The sequence below is a fragment of the Mesoplodon mirus genome, assembly GCF_964341445.2.
Source record: "Mesoplodon mirus genome assembly, chromosome: 9".
NCBI classification, from domain to species: domain Eukaryota; kingdom Metazoa; phylum Chordata; class Mammalia; order Artiodactyla; family Ziphiidae; genus Mesoplodon; species Mesoplodon mirus.
Window position 1 is genome coordinate 88,363,801 of NC_138985.1, and position 22,937 is coordinate 88,386,737.

Consider the following 22,937-nt stretch of genomic DNA (forward strand, 5'->3'; position numbering starts at 1 on the left):
GACTTATTTCACTTAGTGTAATGTCCTTCAAGTCCAACCTTGTTGCTCCAAATGGCAAAATTTCATTCTTTTTTATGGCTGAGTAGTATTCTACTGTGTGTGTGTATATATATATACATATATGTGTGTGTGTGTGTGTGTGTGTGTGTATACATATATACGCAGCACAGTTTCTTTATCCATTCATCTGTTAATAAACATTAAGGTTGCTTCCATATCTTGGCTGCTATGAACATTGGGGTACATGAATCTTTTTGAATAAGTGTGTTTGCTTTTTTTTAGATACATAACCAGGAATGAAATTGCTGGCTCATATGGTAGTTCTATTTTTAGTTTTTGAGAAATCTCTGAACTGTTTTCCGCAGTGGCTATACCAATTTACATTCCCATCAACTGTGTAAGAGGGTTCCCTTTTCTCCATATTCTCACCAACATTTGTTATTTGTGTTCTTTTTGATGACAGTCATTCTGCCAGGTGTGAGGTGATATCTCATTGTGGTTTTGATTTGTATTTCCCTGATGATTAGTGATGTTGAGCATCTTTGCATGTAAATGTTGGCCGTCTGCATTTCCTCTTTGGAAAAATGTCTATTCAGTTCTTCTACCCATTTTTAATTGGGCTGTTTATGTTCATGTTGAGATGTATGAGCTGTTTATATATGTTGGATGTTAATCCCTTATTGGTCATATCATTTGCAAATATTTTCTCCCATTTAGTAGGTTGTCTTTTTGTTTAGTCCATGGTTTCCTTTGCTGTTCAAAAGCTTTTAAGTTTAATTAGGTCTCATTTGTTTATTTTTGCTTTTATTTCCTTTACTTTAGGAGAGGGATCCCCAAAAATATTGCTTCGATTTATGTCAGAGTGTTCTGCCTATGTTTTCCTCTAGGAGTTTTATAGTATCTAGTCTTACATTTAGGTCTTTAATCCATTTTGAGTTTATTTTTGGATATGGTGTTAGAGAATGTTCTAATTTCATTCTTTTACATGTAGCTGTCCAGTTTTCCCAGCACCACTTACTGAAGAGACTGTCTTTTCTCCATTGTATATTCTTGCTCCTTTGTCATAGATTAATTGACCTTAAGTGCATGGGTTTATTTCTGTGCTCGCTATCCTGTTCCATTGATCTGTTCCACATATCCTGTTCCATATGTGTCTGCTTTTTTTGTTTGTTTGTTTTTTGCTTTTTTTTTTTATGGAAGAAATCCTCCCATCATGATCTATACTTGCTCTGTGCAAAATTGTAGCCACTGGCCATATTGGTCTGTTGAGTCCTTGAATTGTGGCCACTGGCCATATTGGTCTGTTGAGTACTTGAATTGTGGCTGATCTGAATTGAAATGTGCTGTAAATATAAAATACTGATTTCTGAGACTTAGTATTAAAAATAGAATGTAAAATATCTCAATAATTTTTATATTGATTGTATGTGGAAGTAATATATTTTTTTCTTTTTATTAATTAATTTATTTTTGCTGTGTTGGGTCTTCGTTTCTGTGCGAGGGCTTTCTCTAGTTGTGGCAAGCGGGGGCCACTCTTCATCGCAGTGCATGGGCCTCTCACTATCGTGGCCTCTCTTGTTGCGGAGCACAGGCTCCAGACACGCAGGCTCAGTAGTTGTGGCTCACGGGCCTAGTTGCTCCGCGGCATGTGGGATCCTCCCAGACCAGGACTCGAACCCGTGTCCCCTGCATTAGCAGGCAGATTCTCAACCACTGCGCCACCAGGGAAGCCCGGAAGTAATATTTTGGATATATTGGGTTAAATAAAACATATTACCAAAATTAACTTCATCTGTTTCTTTTTACGTTTTTAAATGTGGCTCTAGAAAATTAAAAACTACATAAGTGGCTTGCATTGTATTTCCATTGGACAAGGCTAACCGATAATTAACATTAGGCCAATCAATCATATGCCATTTATTTTACTTTTTAAGTTATGCATACAAAAATTTTTAGGTTGATAAAATTATAAACTCCTTAAGGATAAGTTCTCTGTTTTTATTTTTCATTTTTCCAGGTACTTATATTTTTCCAGGTACTTATATCACTGATAGTATGTGATAGGTTTTACTGCATGCGTGTTCATTTGAATTGATTTAAAAAGACTATTTGTTTATTTCTATAAAACTGTGACGTACTTTTAGATTGTGTCCTAGATAAGTGTATTTTGGTTATAAACAGAACTTGGTATTGTTATACAAAGTATTCAGTTCAGAAAATGTGTTAATAAATAGCAATTACTTTAATTCCATCATGAGCTCATTTATCCATTTTCTTTATATTTTTTAAAATGAAAGTTAAGAAAGGCATTAGGGCAATTTTCTTCATTAATGTGTTTATTTCTGTAAGCCTTTTGATAACTTAGTCTAATCGAGAGAAATTTTAGCTGAATTTCTAAAATTCCAAATTAGTATTTTTATTTTTAACTACTTATTTTGAAATAATTTTCCTACAGAAGACATAAGAGCACAAGAAACTCCTGTGTACCCTTCAATCAGATTCATCAATTATTTACATTTTGCCACATTTGCTTTATTACTCTGTATTTTATCCTTTATCTGTCTATTCATATTATTAATTTTTTCATGAGCCATTTGAGAGAGACAGACATACTTTTTTACCCCAGAATACTTAAGTTAGTATTTACTGAGAACAAGGATACTCTTATAAAATCATAGTACAATGATCAAACTTATGAAATTTAACACTAATTTAATGCAATTATCTATTAATCGATACATATTTAAATTTTGGCAATTGTCTTTGTGTTATACATCAGGCATGAATCAGGCATGATCATTATCCTCAAGTTGCACATAATTATATGGATTGATTTGCCTCCTCTATCAGTGACTTTTCCCCAAGTTTTGGTTGATTGGTTGTTTTTTCTAATTGTATTTCTAGTTCTTGTCACATTTCCAAAATTCTGTAAATGTTAGTGGAGTTTAGTAGTAGAGCACACATTATCCTGTTAAGTACTGTAACACAGGTATAAATAAACAAAGTGTTAGTAAAACACAGAGAGGGTAACTGCTCAACACCACCCCACCAAGGTCATTGAAAAGTACTTCACTGAGGAGGTGCTATGTGAGTAGAGAACGTTAAAATGCTCACAGACACAGAAGGAGTAGCAGTATTTCCAGGCAAAGAGAATTGTTTGTACAAAGAAGCAATGCCAGAAAAGTTTGTTTCATGCTGCTGTGGGTAGGTTAGGTGTGACAGAGGACAAATGTAAGTTTGGAAAGATAATTGTGAACCAAATATAAAGGTTCTTTAAACACCATTTAAGGATCTTGAAGAAATCTTGAGAAGTACCTATGCTTCTCACTACTATGACTTTATGACCTGGATGAGTACACATATGTATTCAGGCAACTCTTGAAGAGGAACTTCCATAGGCGTGTTAAAACTCTACCAAAAAAATACTATATGCTGAATCACCATCGTGCATAATAGCATTTAGTCACTCCCTTTCAATCAAATAATAGTCATAAACTGTGTTCATAAGCTAATCTTATTATTTTAGCAAGAGCTTCCTGCAGAAGGTACCTGGCTGCTGCTGCTGCTCTGCTGCTGGTGTGTGTGCACGCATGTAATAGCAGCAGAGTATACTTGTAAAAGGGGGCTTAATTCTGTGGTTTGAATGTGATTTCCTTTAGTTTCCCATCTGTCTAATAATATTATCCTGGTATATTAAAGTATCTCTAGTTTTGATTTTTTTTCAAATCCTTTCATTTCAGTCTATTTACTAAAATAAGACGGCAAGGAAAAACTAAACATATTGTGTATTTACACAATAAAAAAATAAGTTGTCAGATGAATGAGTTCAACCTGTTGGAAATTTAGCACAGACTTTTCGTATACTCCATAATAGCAATATCATGGTAGGTTTTAGAAACTATTGGGATGTTTGTAATCAAGAATCTTCATTTTTCACCAGTTGAGAAGCTGCTTAATTCCACTAGAAAGTGTGACATAAGCTCCAAACTGACCTCACTTAATGACTAGCCAAATAAAAACAAGTGTAGAGGCTTCACAGCTGCTGAAGGAGAGTCCTTGGAAAGAATTACATTGGAATGTTCTTACTGTTGCTAAGGAAAGGAATTAAAAGGTTCAGAAATAAGAAACGAGGAAGAAAACAAGCCTGTCAGCATTCAAAACTGATTACTAGGGAATACTTTGTGGTTAAAAATCCACAGTATTTCAGCAACTTATTTAGGAATGTTTATTCCAAAGGACTTTCATTGCGTATACTTTGCTACAAATAAATTTGCTTACCTTAACTCTATAAAGAGCTTTACAAACCACAACTGCTTGGATTTGAATTTGCCAGTTTTCACAACAGCTCCCAACTCCACTGAAAACCAGGAACCTTCCAGGATGTGGGAGGGGCCCTGGCAGTCACAGGGTCCAATTATGTGGTTGTCCCTTTTGTTATGGTTCACATTTTAGAAGAAGGCAGATAATGAGCTGTTGCTTCCACCATTATCAACTGGGAGCCTGATAATTGTGTAGGGACCCCTTTACATTGAGTGTCAAAAAGGGAGATGTGGTGTTTTTCTAATCTAAACCAGTTGGATGATTTACTTTCATTCTCTCATTTGCTTTAATACTTGTGGCATAAACCATTATTGAAAAATTAAGTATATTGATTTCTTTGAGCAAACAAAAGAATCTCTCACTTGGATTAGAGAATCACAGTGCCTGTTAAGGGGGCTAGTGGGCAGTGCATGAATTGAGATTCGGAGGACCTACACTCCATTTTCTACTTATTTATTGTTTGATTAGTCTCATCCTAAGGTAGGTTAATTTCCTCAGTTTCAGTTTCATCATCTTTAAAACGGAAGTGATGATACCTATAGCAGAATGATGTAGGGATCAAGAGAGATGGTGTGTTGCCAAAGTATTTCATTAAAACAGTAATTTACTATACTGCCTCATTTGCCATCCCTGCCATAAACACATTTTTGCTTCTTAAAGTTCCTTGAACTCAGAGCTAGATTAAGGTGTGGGCCACATGGACAGCCCCAGCCAGGTGCCAACTTATAAAAGTGCTGCACAGCCCTGAATTACATTGAAAATATGTTGCCAGATAATGCAGGCTTTGACCTGCCATCCTTGGAAAAATGTAAATTTTGGTCCCACTTCTGCCAAAAGAGGCAAGCCCTTGAGCAGAAATAAAAATACAAAACAAAACTCTTCTTGCTAGAATTAGCTAGCTATACTGAGTTTTCTCGCAAACTAGCAGTAACAGTCAAGATGCCGAGGTCCAGGATACGGGTCACAATACTGCTTAATGGGGACATGATTGATCTTTTTATTTAGATTTTTAATCTATGGATAAGCATCCCACTAAGTGGTCACATTTTTTTCAGAACATTGACTATGCTTTGACCAGTAGAAGTCAATCAGTAAAGGAATTTGTGTCTATGAAGAACTTTTTGTTGATATAATTTTCCACACTCCCTAAGTAAATCCTCAACAAGTAGTTTTTGTATATTGGTTAAAAGAGGTGCCAGGCCATTTGTCTGCCAATGATGTTCATATTTTCTTGCATTCACGGTGCTTTTTCCATATATTTCCATCTACAAATATTTTGTATTTACTCTATTTTGTTCACTACTCATCTTTTGAGTCCGTTAAAAAAAATCAATTGCTCTATAATACCTTCCTGTCCTCCTTAGTTCCCTACAGGGAATTATATTGATAATATTTTCTTGATTCTAAAATAGCAGCGTTTTCTGAAAATCGAAGCAAAACAAAAAGAATGTTAAAGATATGCATCAAGTTTAAGACATTTTCCAATAGAGAAACACTAAAGCTATCAAACAAGTTTTAAAATCTGGCAAGTGGGGTAGTTCCTTTCTTCTAGGAACATTTCCAACACAGTACATTCTCTGTTTTAGTACTTCTCCATCCATGTATCTGACTGTAAGGAATATGAATTTCTCCATGAGATTTGGGTGAAACAAAAATCATATTAACTTATTTTGAAAAATCAAAATAAGTCTTGCTCTGAACTCTCTTGCCAACATGTTTAATACCAATTACTAGAGAGCTCCTCCTTGAGGTGGTTCATGATTCCCAGGGGACATTATATAGTTTATCCTATGTCATCATGGAGGAAAGGATTCTTTTTTTTTTTAATATTTATTTATCTATTTCGCTGCACTGGGTCTTAGTTGCGGCACGAGGGATCTTCGTTGCAGCACGCGGGATCTTTGTTGCAGCATGCAAACTCTTAGTTGCGGCATGCAGAATCTAGTTCCCTGACCAGGGATCGAACCCAGGCCCCCTGCATTGGGAGCGTGGAGTCTTAGCCACTGGACCACCAGGGAAGTCCCCAGGAAAGAATTCTCGACTTGAGTTCATTCTAGTTGCTTTAGTTGTCATGCCCGTTGCTCAAGCCCACATGACCTATTTTAAGGTAAGCTACTCTCTTGCTTGTGGAGTACCCTTCCTCCATGGTCATCTCAGCCCCGGAAGCCTCACAGCAATAGAGACTGAGCCACCAGCTTCCTACATACATTCCCTATCAGGGGTCCTTCCACCTAATGAAATTCTGAGTGGGAATAAGATCCAAGTCCCTACCCACCTCAGGAAATCACCTCCAGGTCCCAGTCACACCCCTTCTTCAATTCCAAATAATAACCTCTATCCACTCTCCTTCTGTGATAATCCAGTATAATCTTCCTGAGTAGGCCTGAATCCAGAACAGTTTAACTTTCTTTCTGAAGGGTTCCGTTTGTGTTTACTGAGCCGGGGTGGGGCAATTGCAATATAAAGGGAGAAGAGATCTCACCTTTTCAGGTGCAAGGTAGAAAAGGAGATAATTTATTTTACCACAGTGAATTGACAGCAGGGAAAACTAAAACTAACATTAAACAACAATCAAGATTTACCAGTTGGTCTGGTGTGTATGTCCACCCCCTCCCAATAGTCAGTGGTCTTCTTGAGGGTGGGAGCTATGTTTTCTTCATGGATGGATCCTCAGCACTCAATATAGTGCTTATGTGCTTATAATTATATGTTATCAATCAATAAATACTGGATCAATGAATTGAGTGTACTATAGATTATTATTCTCATCTTTTAGAGTAATGCTGATTTTAGAACTTTTAGGTGCATTAAAGTGTAAAACTAGTTGAATAGAACTCAAAAAAAATCCCTGCTCTCCAACCATACATTTCAATGAATTTTCATCTAGAGATGTAAGGAATATTGGTTGCCAAATGTGTACATTGGAATTTTAAAATTCAGGGATCTAAAATAGATTTCAGCTCTGCTTTTTACCCCTGAGAAGTCATTCTATCTCTTTGTGACACTGTGTCTATTCACATAATGTGAAGTTAGTAAAGTGTTCCGAATTTAGATGGAAAGTACACACTGCTCATTGAGGGCAGAGCAATATCTTTGAAAGTGAAATATTTGCTGTGTACACAGATGCTTGTACTTTGCTTTTGTTACATATTTAGCAGTGGGTTTATATCACTGATAAATATCAAGAACACTTCATGGGAGAGCAAGGAAGTACCTTGGTTACTATGCAGTCATCAGAGTACACTTCAAAGCCTGTGTGATTTCACTACCTCTGTTCATAAAATTCCCTCATTTAAAATGTCATTTTAAGCCAACTTTCAATCTCGCAGCTAAAGCCCCATGCTGCTGCTTTTCATTCCTTCGCTACCTAATAAATGTTCACCACCAGACCACTACCACGTATGAATGATTACACTCTGATAGAAACTATTTATAGGATTTGTTATAGCACAAATTAGAGAAAACAGCTTAAATTCGAGAGACCAAAATGACCCACAAAGGTTTATTTATTCAGTACGTATTTATCAAGATACCTTAGGCAAGGAGCTGTAGGAGGCTCTGATGAAAACTATGATTTATCAGTAACTACTGTCCTCAAGAAGATTGCTATTTCCAGAGGTGGGAACAACACAAACACACAAGTACCTGTAATTCAGGACATAAAGTGATGAATACTGTAAAGAGGAACAGAGATCAAAAGAGGTAGTGACACCTTTCAGTTAGAGGAATTGGGCATTTCCCCTTAGAAGAGTCATTGAACTGTGCCTTAGAAAATGGGCTACATACCATTTGGACAAAGGATGACTAGGAGGGAAAGTATTCCAAATGCAAGGAGTGCCTTGAGCAAAGACACACTCATGCCACAACATGCAAATCAGCCCCCCCCCAAAGAAAAGCAAACATTCTTTTTTTATCATATTTCCCACTTGGGTATATTAAGTGTATGTATTTCTTTGGAATAATGAAATATTATCATGTAACATCCTATATATTTACTATTTCATATATATTCAAAACTGGACCAACAGAAAATATGTTAAGAATAAAATAGTACTTTCAGAGTTTTCTTTGATTGCTTTTCACATTTTTCTTGTCAAAGTAAGTTCTTCATTCAGAGCAGCTATTGTATTAGTGTTCTCCAGAGAAGCAGGACCAATAGGATGTGTGTGTGTGTGTGTGTGTGAATGTGCATGTGTACCTATACATGTATGTGTATATACACATACGGTCAGCTCTCCCTATCTGCAGGTAAGGAGGGCCAACTCTATTCATTGTACTACATCATTTTATATACGTGACTTGAGTATCCATGGATTCTGGTGTCTGTGGGGGCTCCTGGAACCAATCCTCCATAGATACCAAGGGATGACTGTTTATGTATGTATACTCACACACACACACACACACACACACACACACACATACATATACCTTTCATATTGGTTGGGGAGAGAGATTTATTTTAAAGAATTGGCTCATACGTGTGTAGGGGCTGGCAAATCTGATATTTGCAGGGCTGGCCGGTAGGCTGGATATTTTGGCAGGAGTTGGTGTTGTAGCCTTGAGTCTGAAGTCAGCCTGGAGGCAGAATTCCTTTTTTTTCAGAGAACTTCAGTTTTTTCTCTTAAGGTCTTCAACTTATTGGATGAAGCCCATCCATATTATGAAGGGTAATCTGCTTTACTCAAAGTCTACTGATTTAAATGACAATGTAAAAAATATTTTCACAGCAGCATCTCGACTGATATTTTATGAAACACCTGGGTACTCTATAGCCTCGTCAAGTTGACACATGAAAATAATCATCATAGTTACCATGAATCATGAAAACATGGCGCTGATGAAAAGAGGGAAACAGCATCTCTGTTTGTGTAGTTCATCATAGTTTTGTAACATTTTTGCAAATGTTAAAAACCCTGTGAGGAAAGAAGGGAGCATCTTGCTAGCAAGTTTCTAAATGACAAATCTGAGGCAAAGGGAAATTCAGAATCTTGAAGGTTAAGGAGCTAGAAGTGGCATAGTTGGTGTCAGAATTGGAACTGACATCTTCTGACGCATTATCTAATGATCTTTTCCATTGCACCATCTACTAGTGATCCAGTACAAATCCCTAAAGCATTGATTATCTGTAACAGTCTCTTGACAGTTAAATGTACCTTTACCGATATATGTTCTACTCGCCAACTAAATTCTAAGACGTGCCTTATAGAAAACCCTGCTATGTCCTATATGTAATTGACTATCAATAAGTGTTTTATAAGATTGAATTCTGCTACAAATCCTATTTACACTAGGTAACGATTTGTTTATATAGCTTCTGGTGACAGACCCCTTGAATTAGTTTTCAAGGCATGTGGATGATACTGTGTTTCAGTGCCTTTTATATGGCTGGCAAATGTGAAAGGCCTAAATTCTCTGTATTAAGAAAGGCTTACGAGTTGTGTGAACATGGGCAAGTTGCTCAACTTCTCAGAGGTCTAATTTCTTTATCTGTAAAATAGAAGATGATAGTAGAACCTCAAGAATGTTTTATGTGAATAGAAAGTGTATAATAAGTATGAATATCTCCATAACACTCAAGGTACAAGAGATGTCACGGTTCTTTATTTTCTAAATAAAGCCATCTCCAAGTCATCAACTTATCAAGGTCAACTTATGAAGTCCAAAGTAAGTGATTAACTGAGGTTATCCTCATTGGAGCTTACACAATCCCTGGGGCTTACATATTCCTAGGAAAATGGGGAAGGGCCTGGCTCTTGGTCAATAGGGATGACTCTTTTTCCCCTTGGCTCCATCTAATTGCTATATAATGGGACACAACCTTCACAGACACGGATGGTAACTCAGTCTTCTAAATGCTCAACAGTAGTTGAGCACTACTTCTATGCCATATACTGGAGATGGCCTCCTTGGGTGGGCTGACCAGTATATACTTGAGATGTTCCTCTCTGCTGACTCCTTAGCCACAGACGACTTACTCGAGGTGCTCAAGCTGCAGCACTTAAGGCCAATTCTCACAGGCATTCAAACATCCATTCTCATAAAAGGACTTGTTATCTCCAGAGTGCTGAGTCCAGGCACTTGAAGAAATCTACAGTCCTCCCCATGATTCAATCGGGGAACAACCTCCAGGGTTGGGCCACTTTCCTGAATCCTCCGTTTTCATCCCCTTTGGGATAGTTCAATTTAATCCCTATATTGGCTGAGGGCTTTGAAGTGAGTCCTATTACTCTCACTCTGAGGATAAAGGGAATCTAGATTTCAAAGACCTAGGCCACTGACATTATTCTTTGGTGAAAAGACAATAGAAAAAAAATCAAAATATTAATTAATTTCTCAGAAAATCACACTGATGCATAGGCAAATCACTTAGCATAGAATTGTTGTTCAACATGTGTTGCTTTTTACCACTTATTTGGAAGACTATAAGTGCATGCTGTTTATGCTCCATTGAATCTTCTGTATCTCCAGAAGCAAATTGTATAGGGGAAAGATCCTGGCTTTTGGAGTCACACAGCTCGGGTGTTGATTCTTGTCTCTACTACTTAATATCTCTGTGCACTTAGGTGACTTACCTCACCCAGCCTCAGTTTTTCTTCTGTAAAATCCATTGTGTAGATTAAATGCACATAACCCATATAGCCTTAGGCTTCACCTGACAGGACATATTTCACATTTATAATAATATCCCGAATCTCAAGGCTTTGAGTCCACAGCTGCTCGACTAGTAGAAAAATCAGTTTTTTGGTGGCAACCCTTCCCATTCATTTAATTCTGCCTGGGAGGCCCTGTGGGTGAGGTTTGCCTGCAGTCACTTTGTTTTCACATCCTCTGCTCTTAGCCCCAGGCTGCTGCCCTCATGCCTCTCTCCATCTCTGGACAGTAGAAAAACTCCTTTCAAGTCTCATGATCAGAGATATTTCAAGTTAGGCCCCTAGAACCAGATCTGCAGGTAGGTCCCAGCCATGGCACACTCATGCTTGGTGAGGAACAATGTCAGGGAAGGTCATGTGCAGCCTCCTGCTGCCACATCCATGGCTCCCTTTGACATTCAGGCAAGCTACCAGCTTAGACCTGCTCTTCCGTATCTTCTCATAGTTTCTAAGGTCCCTTTCTCCAGGCCAGCCTCCTTCAAGGAATCTCAGTCCCCTAGACTGGTTTGTGGTTGCCTGAACACAATATGTGGTTCTCACCTACAGATATCCTGGGCCCATGCAAAATAAGATGTGTGTCTGGGCATCTGTGTCAGTCCTTAGGAGCATTCTGTGATGGTCACCAAGCCCCTGGGACATTTTGTAACAAGAAGTTGTGCTAGTAGGCACAAATAGAGAACTTCATGTCATGCTTCAGCCTTGAGCTGGTCCAAAATATTAATAAAAGCAGTTAGCATCTGCCGCATAGTAAGCTCTCAGTAAATAAAACTCCCCTTCTGTCTTCTTTGCTTAAGAAAAATTTGATGTATTTGCTAGATAGTTGACTTTAAGCATATTTTACCTTTATGCCAAGCGGACTGTTTTTACAGTGATAAAATCTGAGACCCAATGTCCTTTGAGTCATATTGTTAAATAGAGCATCACAGGATTTGAGAGCTTACTATCAACGTAGTCTCCATGACTGGCTTAATCAGAAATACGATTAGTGGAATGTATAATAGTTACCCGGGGGAGTCATGGTACTGCACCATGGTGGGAGCCATTTCACCTTGGACCCCAACAAACAAGGAATTCTTACCAAAAATGGAGCAGAATAAAACTGACTCCTTGAGTCCTGTGGGACAGAGACATATAGGGTAAGACACTAGCGTTAAGAGTATTGGGCCAAGCAAATAATTAAATATCTTCCCCACAGCTTACAAGTAAAGCAGGAAGGCAACTGTTTGCAAGCTATACTGCAGGGAAACGAAGCCTCTATAAAGCTTATATTTAAGTGAACTTTGATCTTTTTCCAATGTAAAGAATAAGCACTATTTATTAACCTCTATAAGGCACTAAAGAAAAGAAGCCACAATTTAAACACAGAACAATGTGGGGTTAGGCATTCTGGGAAAACAGAAAATGGTTAGTAGAGTTGGGACAATACAGGAAGAATTGTCCAGATCTGACCAAACCTGAAACTATTCCTTTTGTCATGAAAGGGACAGGGAAGAGGATATGGAAATTGATATATATATATATATATAAAACACTTATGTGATATTTATAGATATATTATGAGCCTTTGGGGAAAAAAACCCATTTATTTATTTATTTTGGCTGTGCTGGGTCTTAGTTGCAGCATGTGGGATCTTTGTTGTGGCATGTGGGGATCTTTTTTTAAATTTTAGTTGTGACATGTGAGATCTAATTCCCTGACCAGGGATCGAACCTGGGCCCCCTGCATTGGGAGCGCAGAGTCTCAGCCACTGGGCCACCAGGGAGGTCCCTATGAGCCTTTTATATAGTAACTTCCTTTATCTTTAAAACAAGCATATGAAGTACTGTTGGCTCCATTTTATAGATAAAGTAACTGAGACATAACTTTCCTAAAAACACAGAGCTAGAAACACCAGAGCCAGGATTAAAAATCAGGTACTCTTTATTAAACATGGTTATCATATAACCTAACAATTCCATTTCTAGGATCTAGTCATTTCATTCCAAGAGAAATTAAAGCATATGTTCACATAAAAATGTGTACACTAATGTTCAAAGCAGTATTATTCATAATAGCCAAAAGGTGGAAAAATCCAAATGCCATTTGGAGGACGAATGAATAAACAAAATGTGGTACATACATACAATGGAATATTATTCAGCTACAAAAAGGAATGAAGTGCTGATATATACTACAACATGGAGGAAGCTTGAAAACATTATGCTAAGTGAAAGAAGCCAATAACAAAGAAGCCAATTGCATTCACAGGAAAGGTCCGAAATAGGCAAATCTGTAGAGAGAAAGTAGATGAGTGGTTGATTAGGGTGAGAGGGATGGGAAATGGGGGTGGGGAGGGGAGGGTAAAACTAATGGGTAACAAGATCTCAAAAGAGAAAAAAATCTGGTTCAAAATCTGGACTTTCAGCCCCTGGGCTAAGGCATCTTTCTTTTTTTTTTTTTTTTGCGGTACACGGGCCTCTCACTGTTGTAGCCTCTCCCATTGCGGAGCACAGGCTCTGGACGCGCAGGCTCAGCGGCCATGGCTCATGGGCCCAGCCGCTCTGCGGCATGTGGGATCTTCCCGGACTGGGGCACGAACCCGTGTCCCCTGCATCGGCAGGCAGACTCTCAACCACTGCGCCACCAGGGAAGCCCTAAGGCATCTTTCTTGACCCCCGAAGCCTGCTGACTACAACTTCTTGCTCTATATACTTGAAGACTATAAAATACATTTGGCTTTGATATGCACAGGGGGGAAAGTCAGGTGAAAACAGTCTCTTAAGGGAGCCTGGCTTAATGAGTTTCAATGATAAACTGATGGGTAACATGTATGAGGTTTCAACATCTGTTCGCTGTGACTATTCTTGTGCCTTCTCTTACTGTAGCTCAGGTCTACCATTGTCCTGTTGCTGCCGAACATATCAGAAAAAGCTGGGATTAAAGTGTTCCAGTCAGGTATTCCAGGACAGGTTCATTACATGGTTGCTCTGTTTAAGTTCAGCTTTCAAAAATGGCTCAATAGAACCCCAAATTTAATTTCTCGAGGAAGCTATGAAAAATTAATAAACAGAAATCTCAATTAAATAGAGTTGGGAGACCAGAAAGAGGAGCTCTCATACCCTATAGAAATACCAGAGCCCATTGGACAGAAAAAGACCCCTCTTCTTTCCTGGCAAGGACTCAGGCAATGAAAAGCCATGGACTCGTTGTTTACTAGAGTCCTCCTAACTTCCTTTCCCCCTCTATAAAAGCTTGCTCCTTCCCTTGCCGTGCAGGGACTTGCACATGGCTTGACGTGGTTGCAGACCCTGAACTGCAGTTCTTTACTGATCCCAAACAAACCTATCTTGGCCGGAGAACTATCTGGCAGAAATATTTGTTTCAGGTTAACAAAGGAATGTCTAAGCTGTATGAAAATGTCAGCTAGATAAATGGGGCACAGATACTTGAAAGCTGAAAAGCTGAAAACTTTGGTTGTTTTTGCCTTTTTCAAAAAAAATCTCACCATTAAATTCTGATACTGACCAATAAACAGATATGAGGAAGGGCCCCCTGCTCACACTTTACTAATAAGTACTAAGTGAGTTGGAGGCCTATGCTCAGTGCCTTGGCCTAGCACGTGTAAACTTCCTAACATTACCAAGACTCTTGGCTCTTTGATGATTATAGTCTTGGGTTGGTTGTAAACCACCCTCTCATCACTACCACAGGCCATTTTCACTGACCTGGGTTTCCCCAGATCCCAGTGAACAGCCATCAGTCAGAAATGATAAGGTGAAAAGTCATACACCCTCTATTTGTCCCTGTTTTCTAAGGAGAGAATTTCATTCCTCAGGTCTCAATTCAAAGCTCTCAGAAGGCTTTTGTTTGGAAAACTGATTATATCTACAGCAATTGTAATAATTTTTTAAAGCGCCCACAACTACTCATTTCTTAATAAGCAAGTCTCCAATTTCTCCTGTCATTCTTACCCACCAGGTGGTGCTACTTCCTTACATTTCCTAAAGACCTCAACTTCTGAAGTAACTTTTTATAGTAGGTTCAAGTTCCTGTGTTAATATTGACTCGCACACTTCTGTTGTTCGAGACTCATAATGTAATAAGGAATTCTGTAAACGGAAACCAGTTAGTTGAAAAGCCAGTTGCAACACAATCAGATGTTTAACTCTGAAGTCACTCTCGTGTATTTAAACCAGAAGTAAGGCCAAAGTTATGGGCAAGCTGTGGTGATAGAAACCATGCATTCAGCAGGCTCCACCCATCTACTTGTGTGGTGCCTTATTCCTAACAGGTGTAAGAGTAGATGAGTTCTCGTGCCATAAACACTGCTTCATTAAAAAAACACACGCACAAAATATTACCTACAATGATCTTAGGACTGTAATTTAGCCTTTAATAAAGCTGTGTAAAGATCTTGCAATATTTTTCCTTGATCACAATATGTAAAGCAGTCTCTAAAACAAGGATAATAATATTTATCCTGAATTTAAAGGCAACGTTGGAAATGAAAGAACTTAAGTAAGGAGGAGGCAGGTGGCTGGATATATGAATTATGTTCATGGGGCTGTGGCAGGGGCACATCAAACCCATTTGCTCTCCTGCCATTTCCTGGCCACCTTGCAATTAGATGGGTTCAAAGGACTAGTTCTGACTAGTGAAATATTAGTGGATGTAAGTGTATTATTTGAAACGCCTTTGCAAGTGCCCCGTTTCCCTCTTTCCTAACAGAACACCAGAGGAAGCTGCAAGCTCAGGCTAGTGCATCTACAACATGGCGGCAGCTCCACTGGCCTGGGTCTCTGAATGACCGTGTGGAGCAGAAAGTCTGCCAACTCATGTGAGAGGTGTAATGTGGACAAAAAAGTAAACTTATTGTTTTAAGCTACTCAGATTTTGGAGTTGATCGTAACCCTTGAGCACATGCCCAGAATAATGCCAGCTTTCTCTCTGCAAGGATGTTCTGCTCTCTTATGTCATTCCTAACCAATACATGACTTGATTCTGTTTCAGATTATTTACTTTTGGGGCCCTTGTTAGGGTGTAGACTTTAAGTCAGTCTATAGTCATCTGTATTACATATTGTGTTGGAATCCTCGACTTTCATTTTCTTCTCTTTGCAAGGATTAACCACAAAAATTTCAAGAAAAGGCATTTTAGCAGGAGCTTGGTAGATAGAATTGTTTGAAACCCCAATAATGTCATCTTATAATTTGTGTTACATAACCTTTATGAGCATCGATTATCTGTTTTCTAAAATAGAATTAATAAGCGTACCAATCTTAGAAGTTTGATGTGCGGATTCGTAATTTTTTTTTTTTTTTTTTTTTTTTTTTTGCTGTACGCGGGCCTCTTACTGCTGTGGCCTCTCCCGTTGCGGAGCACAGGCTCCGGACACACAGGCTCCGCGGCCATGGCTCGCGGGCCCAGCCGCTCCGCGGCATGTGGGATCTTCCGGGATCGGGGCACGAACCCGTGTCCCCTGCATCGGCAGGCGGACTCTCAACCACTGCGCCACCAGGGAAGCCCGAGGATTCGTAATTTTTAACATAAATAATATAATTTTCTTTTTTGCTTTTCTGAACTCATGACTTTTACCTTGGTGTTAAGAAAGCTTCCATCTGTGCAGGATGAATCTAAAATTTGTTTATATGATGAATGCAAATGGAATAAATTAAAATTCTTCTTCTGACGTATACATTTGGATTGTGCAGTAAGACTTCAGCCTTATAATCTTGGAGGACTCAGCTTAGCAGTTAACCAGTGATGGAGAGATGTTTCCCCCTCTACCTATGGCGGCCAGCCAGGCCCTGTCTGGGGTAAAACACACTCCTTTCAAACTAAGGGTAATTATGGGAAGAAGAGGACAGTAAGAGAGTGAAGAGAGTGGATGTCTCTCTGCATTTTTCCTTCTCCAGGTTTTGGCTCTGGCCTAGACCCAGGCATTCTTTAAGTGCAAGGAACACAGAATGGAGAGGTACTCTTTCACCCTTATACTCACCATTTGAGATTCTGGGAGGAAGCAAACATGTGGGCTGCCATGTCCCAAGTTGCAGCACAGGCACATAAAAATGAACTATGGGGCTTCCCTGGTGGCGCAGTGGTTGAGAGTCCACCTGCTGATGCAGGGGACACGGGTTCGTGCCCCGGTCCGGGAAGATCCCACATGCCGCGGAGCAGCTGGGCCCGTGAGCCATGGCCGCTGAGCCTGCATGTCCAGAGCCTGTGCTCCGCAACGGGAGAGGCCACAACAGTGAGAGGCCCGCATACCGCAAAAAAAAAAAAAAATTCTTTCTACTCATCCATTTCAAATCTCAATGTTATTTTGAAAGATAATTTATTATGCAAGATTGGTTTCTATGTCTATATCATCCTCTTGAAGTAGAAGCTTCACTAATCTTCCTTTAGCCACCACTCATTTCCTGTCCCTTGTTGGCTCATGAGGATGTGATCAATTTAGGCATATATTTATGTTAGTTCTCATTCACTTCTGGTTTCCATACTGAGGCACTTGAAAAAATCTTACTGAACCAACTAGTTAACTATCCATCATCATACATAGTTACAAAGATTTTTTTCTTGTGATGAGATCTTTTAAGATTTACTCTCTTAGAAACTTTCAAATATGCAATACAGTATTATTAACTATGGTCGCTATGCTGTACATTACATCCCCATGGATTATTTATTTTATAACTGGAAGTTTGTACCTTCTGACTACCTTTACCCATTTATCCCACTTCCTCCCTCCCACCCCCCAATCTGACAACCAGCTATCTGCTCCCTGTATCTATGGGCTTTGTTCTTTTCGGATTCCCCATACAAGTGAGCTCCTATTATATTTGTCTTTCTCTGTTTTCACATAGCATAATCCCCACAAGATCCATCCATGTTTTTGCAAATGGCAAGATTTCACTTTTTATGGCTAAATAATATTTCATTATGTATACATATGTGTGTGTGTGTGTATCACATTTTCTTTATCCATTTATCCATTAATGGACATATAGGTTGTTTCCATATCTTGGCTACTGTAAATAATGCTTCTGTGAACATAGGAATGCATATATCTTTTCGAGTTAGGTGTTTTCGTTTTCTTTAGATAAATACCCAGAAGTGGAATTGCTGTATCATGTGATAGTACTACTTTTAATTGTTGAGGAACCTCCATACAGTTTTCCATAGTGGCTACACCAATTTACATTCCCACCATTAGTGTACAAGGGTTACCTTTTCTCCACATCCCTCCTCACGAACACTTGTTATTTCTTGTCTTTTTCATAATAGTCATTCTAACAGGTGTCAGGTGATATTTCATTGTGATTTTGATTTGCATTTCCTAATGATTTGTGATATTGAGCATCTTTTCATGTATCTGTTGGCCTTCTCTATGTCTTCTTTGGAAAAATGTATATTCAGATCTTCTGCCCATTTAAAATCAGATTGTTTGTTTTTTTATCATTGAGTTGTGTGAGTTCTTTACATATTTTGGATATTAACCCTTGATCCAATATATGATTTGCAAATATTTTCTCCCATTCAGTAGGTTGCCTTTAATTTTGTTGATGGTTTCCTCTGCTGTGCAGAAGCGTTAGTCTGAGGTAGTCCCATTTGTTTATTTTCACTTTTGTTGCCTTTACTTTTAGTATCAAATCCAAAAATATCATTACCAAGATGGATGTCAAGATACTTATGTTCTCTTCTAGGAGTTCTATGGTTTCAGGTCTTACATTCAAGTCTTTAATCCATTTTGAGTTAATTTTTGTGTATGGTGTAAAAGATAATGGTCCAATTTCATTCTTTTGCATGTGGCTGTTCGGTTTTCCCAACACCATTTATTGAAGAGATTGTCCTTTCCCCATTGTATATTCTTGGCTCCTTTCTCATAAATTATTTGACAATAAATGTGTGGGTTTATTTCTGGGCTCTATTCTGTTCCATCCATCTATGAGTCCAAAACTATTGTTTCTTAAATTTAAGTGGAATTGAGTTGGTTCAGGGGTAGCACTGGTAGTTATTAATCCAGAAAAGGAATTTTGGTGTATTCTATATAAATGGATCTTAACATGCTCTTAAATAGAGGTGAGATGTTGCAGTGTGCTCATTAACTCGAGCCAAAAATTACATGAAGCCTTTCCTCTCATGAGGAGAAAGAGTAAACAAGTACAAATTGGTTTATTGAAGATGACTAATAATTCTATAGTTAAAATTTCAAACTAAAAAAAACCCTACCCTTATTTCTAAGCTGTTAAACTCTTATAAATAAAGAATAAAGTTAATAAATAAAATTATCATATTGACTGATGTCACCAATTTTATTGTTTGTTTTAATTTTTTTGCAATTTCATATTCCTCCAGTTTGTAGGTTAATTAGAAAATACTTTGAAACTTCTTTTTTTGTTGTTTGTTTTACTCAGGCAGGGTCCTCTTCCTCTTGCTCTCCCAAAGGAAGAGAAGAATGATCATCAGTGGCCAATGGCAGTTGCAGAACCAACACCAAGAACCAGCTTCACACTCAGGAGAGAACACTAAGCTTCTTCCTCAGAGTTTCAAGGGCTCTACACATCCAGAGAAACATCTGTCATAATGAACTATAGAAATGATCCCTGAAAACACAATCTTTGAAATTTCTATTTTCGGTGCAGGCAGTTCCTGACTTATGGTGGTTCCACGATTTTTCAACTTTACAATGATGCAAAAGCAATATTCATCCAATGGAAACCATACTTCAAGTTTTGAATTTTGATCTTTTCCTGGGCTAGTGATTTGCCCTAAGATACTCTCTTGTGATGCTGGGCAGCGGCAATGCTGCAGCTCCCAGTCAGCCACACAATCACAAGGATAAACAACTCGTACACTTACAACTATTCTGTGCCCATACAGCCATTCTGTTTTTTTCTTTTCCTTACAGTATTCAATAAATTACATGGACATTTCAACATTTTATTACAAAACAGTCTTTGTGTTAGATGATTTTGCCCAACAGTAGGCTAATGTACGTGTTCTGAGTACATTTAAGGGAGGCTGCACTAAGCTGTGATGTACAGTAGGTTAGGTAGATTAATGTGGTTTCAACTTAACAATATTTTCAACTTATAATGGGCTTATTGAGACTTAATCCACCATAAACTGAGAAAGATCTGTGTTATACTTCTCGAGTCTATATAGGGCAATTGCTACATATGTAGGGTGTACATATAATTTATTTTCTAAATTGGAGCAAAACTGAGAAATAAAAGGTACACTAGGACCTAGGACAATGGGTGTAATTGTGACTGTCCCCAGCACACCAAAATATCTCATCACCCTATAAACATGTATTGGAGAAGCACATTTCTTTCCACCGTTTTTGTGTCCTGAAGGGAAAGAAATTTCCAGAATAGTATGGTAGAAACACTTTTATCTTTTCTCTGCCTCTTCCCTTATCCCTCCTCAGAAGAGGAGGAGATTGATGAGTCTGGGAGAAAACTGAGCAGGTAATCTCCAAGTACAACCACTGCCAAAGCAACCAATGTAATACTTGATACTTCCAAAAATAAAGATTTTCCCAGATGCTTGCTGCAGAAGGTTCTGATATTATATAAAATGATAAATGTTTGCTTGATAATTCTAATTTTCAATATCCATGTGGAGTTTTGAAAAATTAAATTAAAAAATATCTCTCTCTTCACTACAACTCCCTCTACTGTAAATCTTTTCAAAGTCTTCAGGTAGAAACTTATTTTTAAAGGAAAGCTTTCCTCTCATTTTTACGTATCATCAAAAGATGCCTTCTCTGTTTCTGAGAATCCTCTGTTTAATAAAATTTAAATTTAGCTTTTGCCTTTTTGCACTCATTAAGTGTGCAAATCAAGTTCAACCTACTTTATTTTATGTATTCTTGAGCTACATTTATTATTAATCTAAAATTTAAAATCTAACCCAAATCGTGGAGCCCAAGTTGGGAAGTTTTTGTTTTGGTTTTTCATCTTTAAAGACTTCCCTACAAAAGAGTACTGATGAGTATATGTCACTTTTGAGCAGCCTATAGATCTTTCCATGGTATTGAATCTTTAATTTTAAAGACAGAAACAAAAGATACTAAAAGCAAAGCTAAACATTAACAAATGCCTATTTTCAACTGCTTGAAAAAATAAGGTGGCTTAGGGCTTCCCAGGTGGCGCAGTGGTTGAGAGTCCACCTGCCGATGCAGGGAACATGGGTTCATGCCCTGGTCCGGGAAGATCCCACATGCCACAGAGTGGCTGGGCCCGTGAGCCATGGCCGCTGAGCCTGCGCATCCAGAGCCTGTGCTCTGCAACGGGAGAGGCTATATATATATATATATATATATATATATATATATATATATAAGATGGCTTAATAAGTAAAAAAGGAAGATGCAGTACTGTTCCAAATATAATATATCTTTTAGATTATGAAATATCTACAGTCATATACTACTGTATCAGCTAGCATTACCCGTATCTCTTAAATCCACTAGTATTTCAGGACTAAAAGACATCAAGCTCCACACACCTGATTATTTACTATGACTCTAAATATAGTGTCAGTTTGTTCTTTTACCTCTTCAGGAGTAAATTCAGTTGAGTATATGGGAGTCAAGAGGCCTGAACCATCCAGGCATCTTTTTTTGAGATGGAATCCTCTCTTTACTCTAGCTGAAGGATCCCTAGGGAGAGACATCAAGAGGACACAGAGACTGCACTTGAGTCTGAAGAAGAATGCTGCCTTCACTAAGTGGATTCACTCATAAAACCCTTAACTGTCTTGAAACTGCTATACTGAAGGTCATTAGTCAGCATCTGATTGCCTCAGCAAGTTGTCTTTTCTTGGTTCTCATCTTGCACAGCTCATTACCTTCTTTAAATGCTTGTGGACCCTTATCCTTGGGTACACTGTCCTGTCTTCCCTATTCTCTCATGGCTTTTGTTTTTTCCTTCTGTTACTGGATATTTTCTCTCCTTCTTCAATTTTGAGGTGATTTCCAAAATCTTCCTGTCTCACCTTTTGTCTGTAGATATTTTCTTCCTTTGTGTCAACCGCCTCCTCAACAAAGAAGATTCCCAGTTCTACACTTCTAGAAAAATTCCTAACTTCCTGCTAGACTTCTCTCCCTCGAGCTATCTACACCTCGCAAAGCAGTGTGTGTTACCGTTTGTGCAGGCCCTTTGTCTCTCTTCCTCTGTAGTTTTCTTCCTGCTCTTCCCTCCATCTGGAGTCCCTTTGCAAATTCAGCCTGTTCAAATCCTGCTTAAGTTCAAGCCTCAAATACACTTCCAGCTCAAAGCTTATCAAGACTTTTTTTAACCACATTTGTATCTTCATGTTTTGAACTCAGGTGGCACTCTGGGTTGTCTAACTTACAGAAATGATTCAACTTCGTATAATTTGTTGGTTATTTATATACCCTTATACTGTAATTCACAATTTACTCGTACTATACTATATACACATTAAGAAAATGTAACTTTCCCCCCCTATAGCCAGGCTGATTACCTTCACAAGCCACCACCCACCTGATGTGAATAAAGCACAGTAGTAAATGGCATATATGACGTGACACTTTTTTCCTAAAGAAACGTGATGAGTGTGGTTATTCACATATTTTTCCTGACTTTACCCACCATTGAGGATAAATGGTTCACATGTGTAACAATACACAGACTCCAGTGTCTGAGACCCCTCATGTGGCTATACAACACTTTACTCTGTCCCCTCCAATTTGTAACTGGAGGAGTCCTAGAGGAAGGGAGAAGAAAGATTCTGACTTAATCAGCACGTTGCATTCCTTCTGCTCAAATGTCCTTTGCTCTGACTTTATGACCCCTTGTCACAGTTTGCTCAAGGGGTTTGTCCCAGCCCTTTTCTGTGTGGCTACCAACCTACTCCACTCCTCAAAATAGTGATCTTCTTATCTCTCCCCAGATATCTGAGAAGCTTGCTATTTTAATTCCACTGGGAAATTATAGGTCCCTGTGGCAGTA

At 38.5% G+C, this 22,937-nt stretch overlaps 1 protein-coding gene and 1 pseudogene across 2 annotated transcripts in view; both read left to right on the plus strand.

The window, feature by feature from the left end:
* LOC309810280 (uncharacterized protein) overlaps positions 1–19,870 on the plus strand; it is a gene marked incomplete at its 5' end in the record, with an annotated part of 43,257 nt that extends 23,387 nt beyond the window's left edge. Inside the window, one exon of the mRNA XM_082632241.1 lies at positions 19,399–19,870. The remainder of the gene's footprint in view (positions 1–19,398) is intronic.
* LOC309810281 overlaps positions 1–22,937 on the plus strand; it is a 42,549-nt pseudogene that overhangs the window by 11,783 nt on the left and 7,829 nt on the right. Inside the window, exon 3 of the transcript in view lies at positions 15,682–15,790. The product of the transcript in view is annotated as an uncharacterized misc_RNA (transcript). The remainder of the gene's footprint in view (positions 1–15,681; positions 15,791–22,937) is intronic.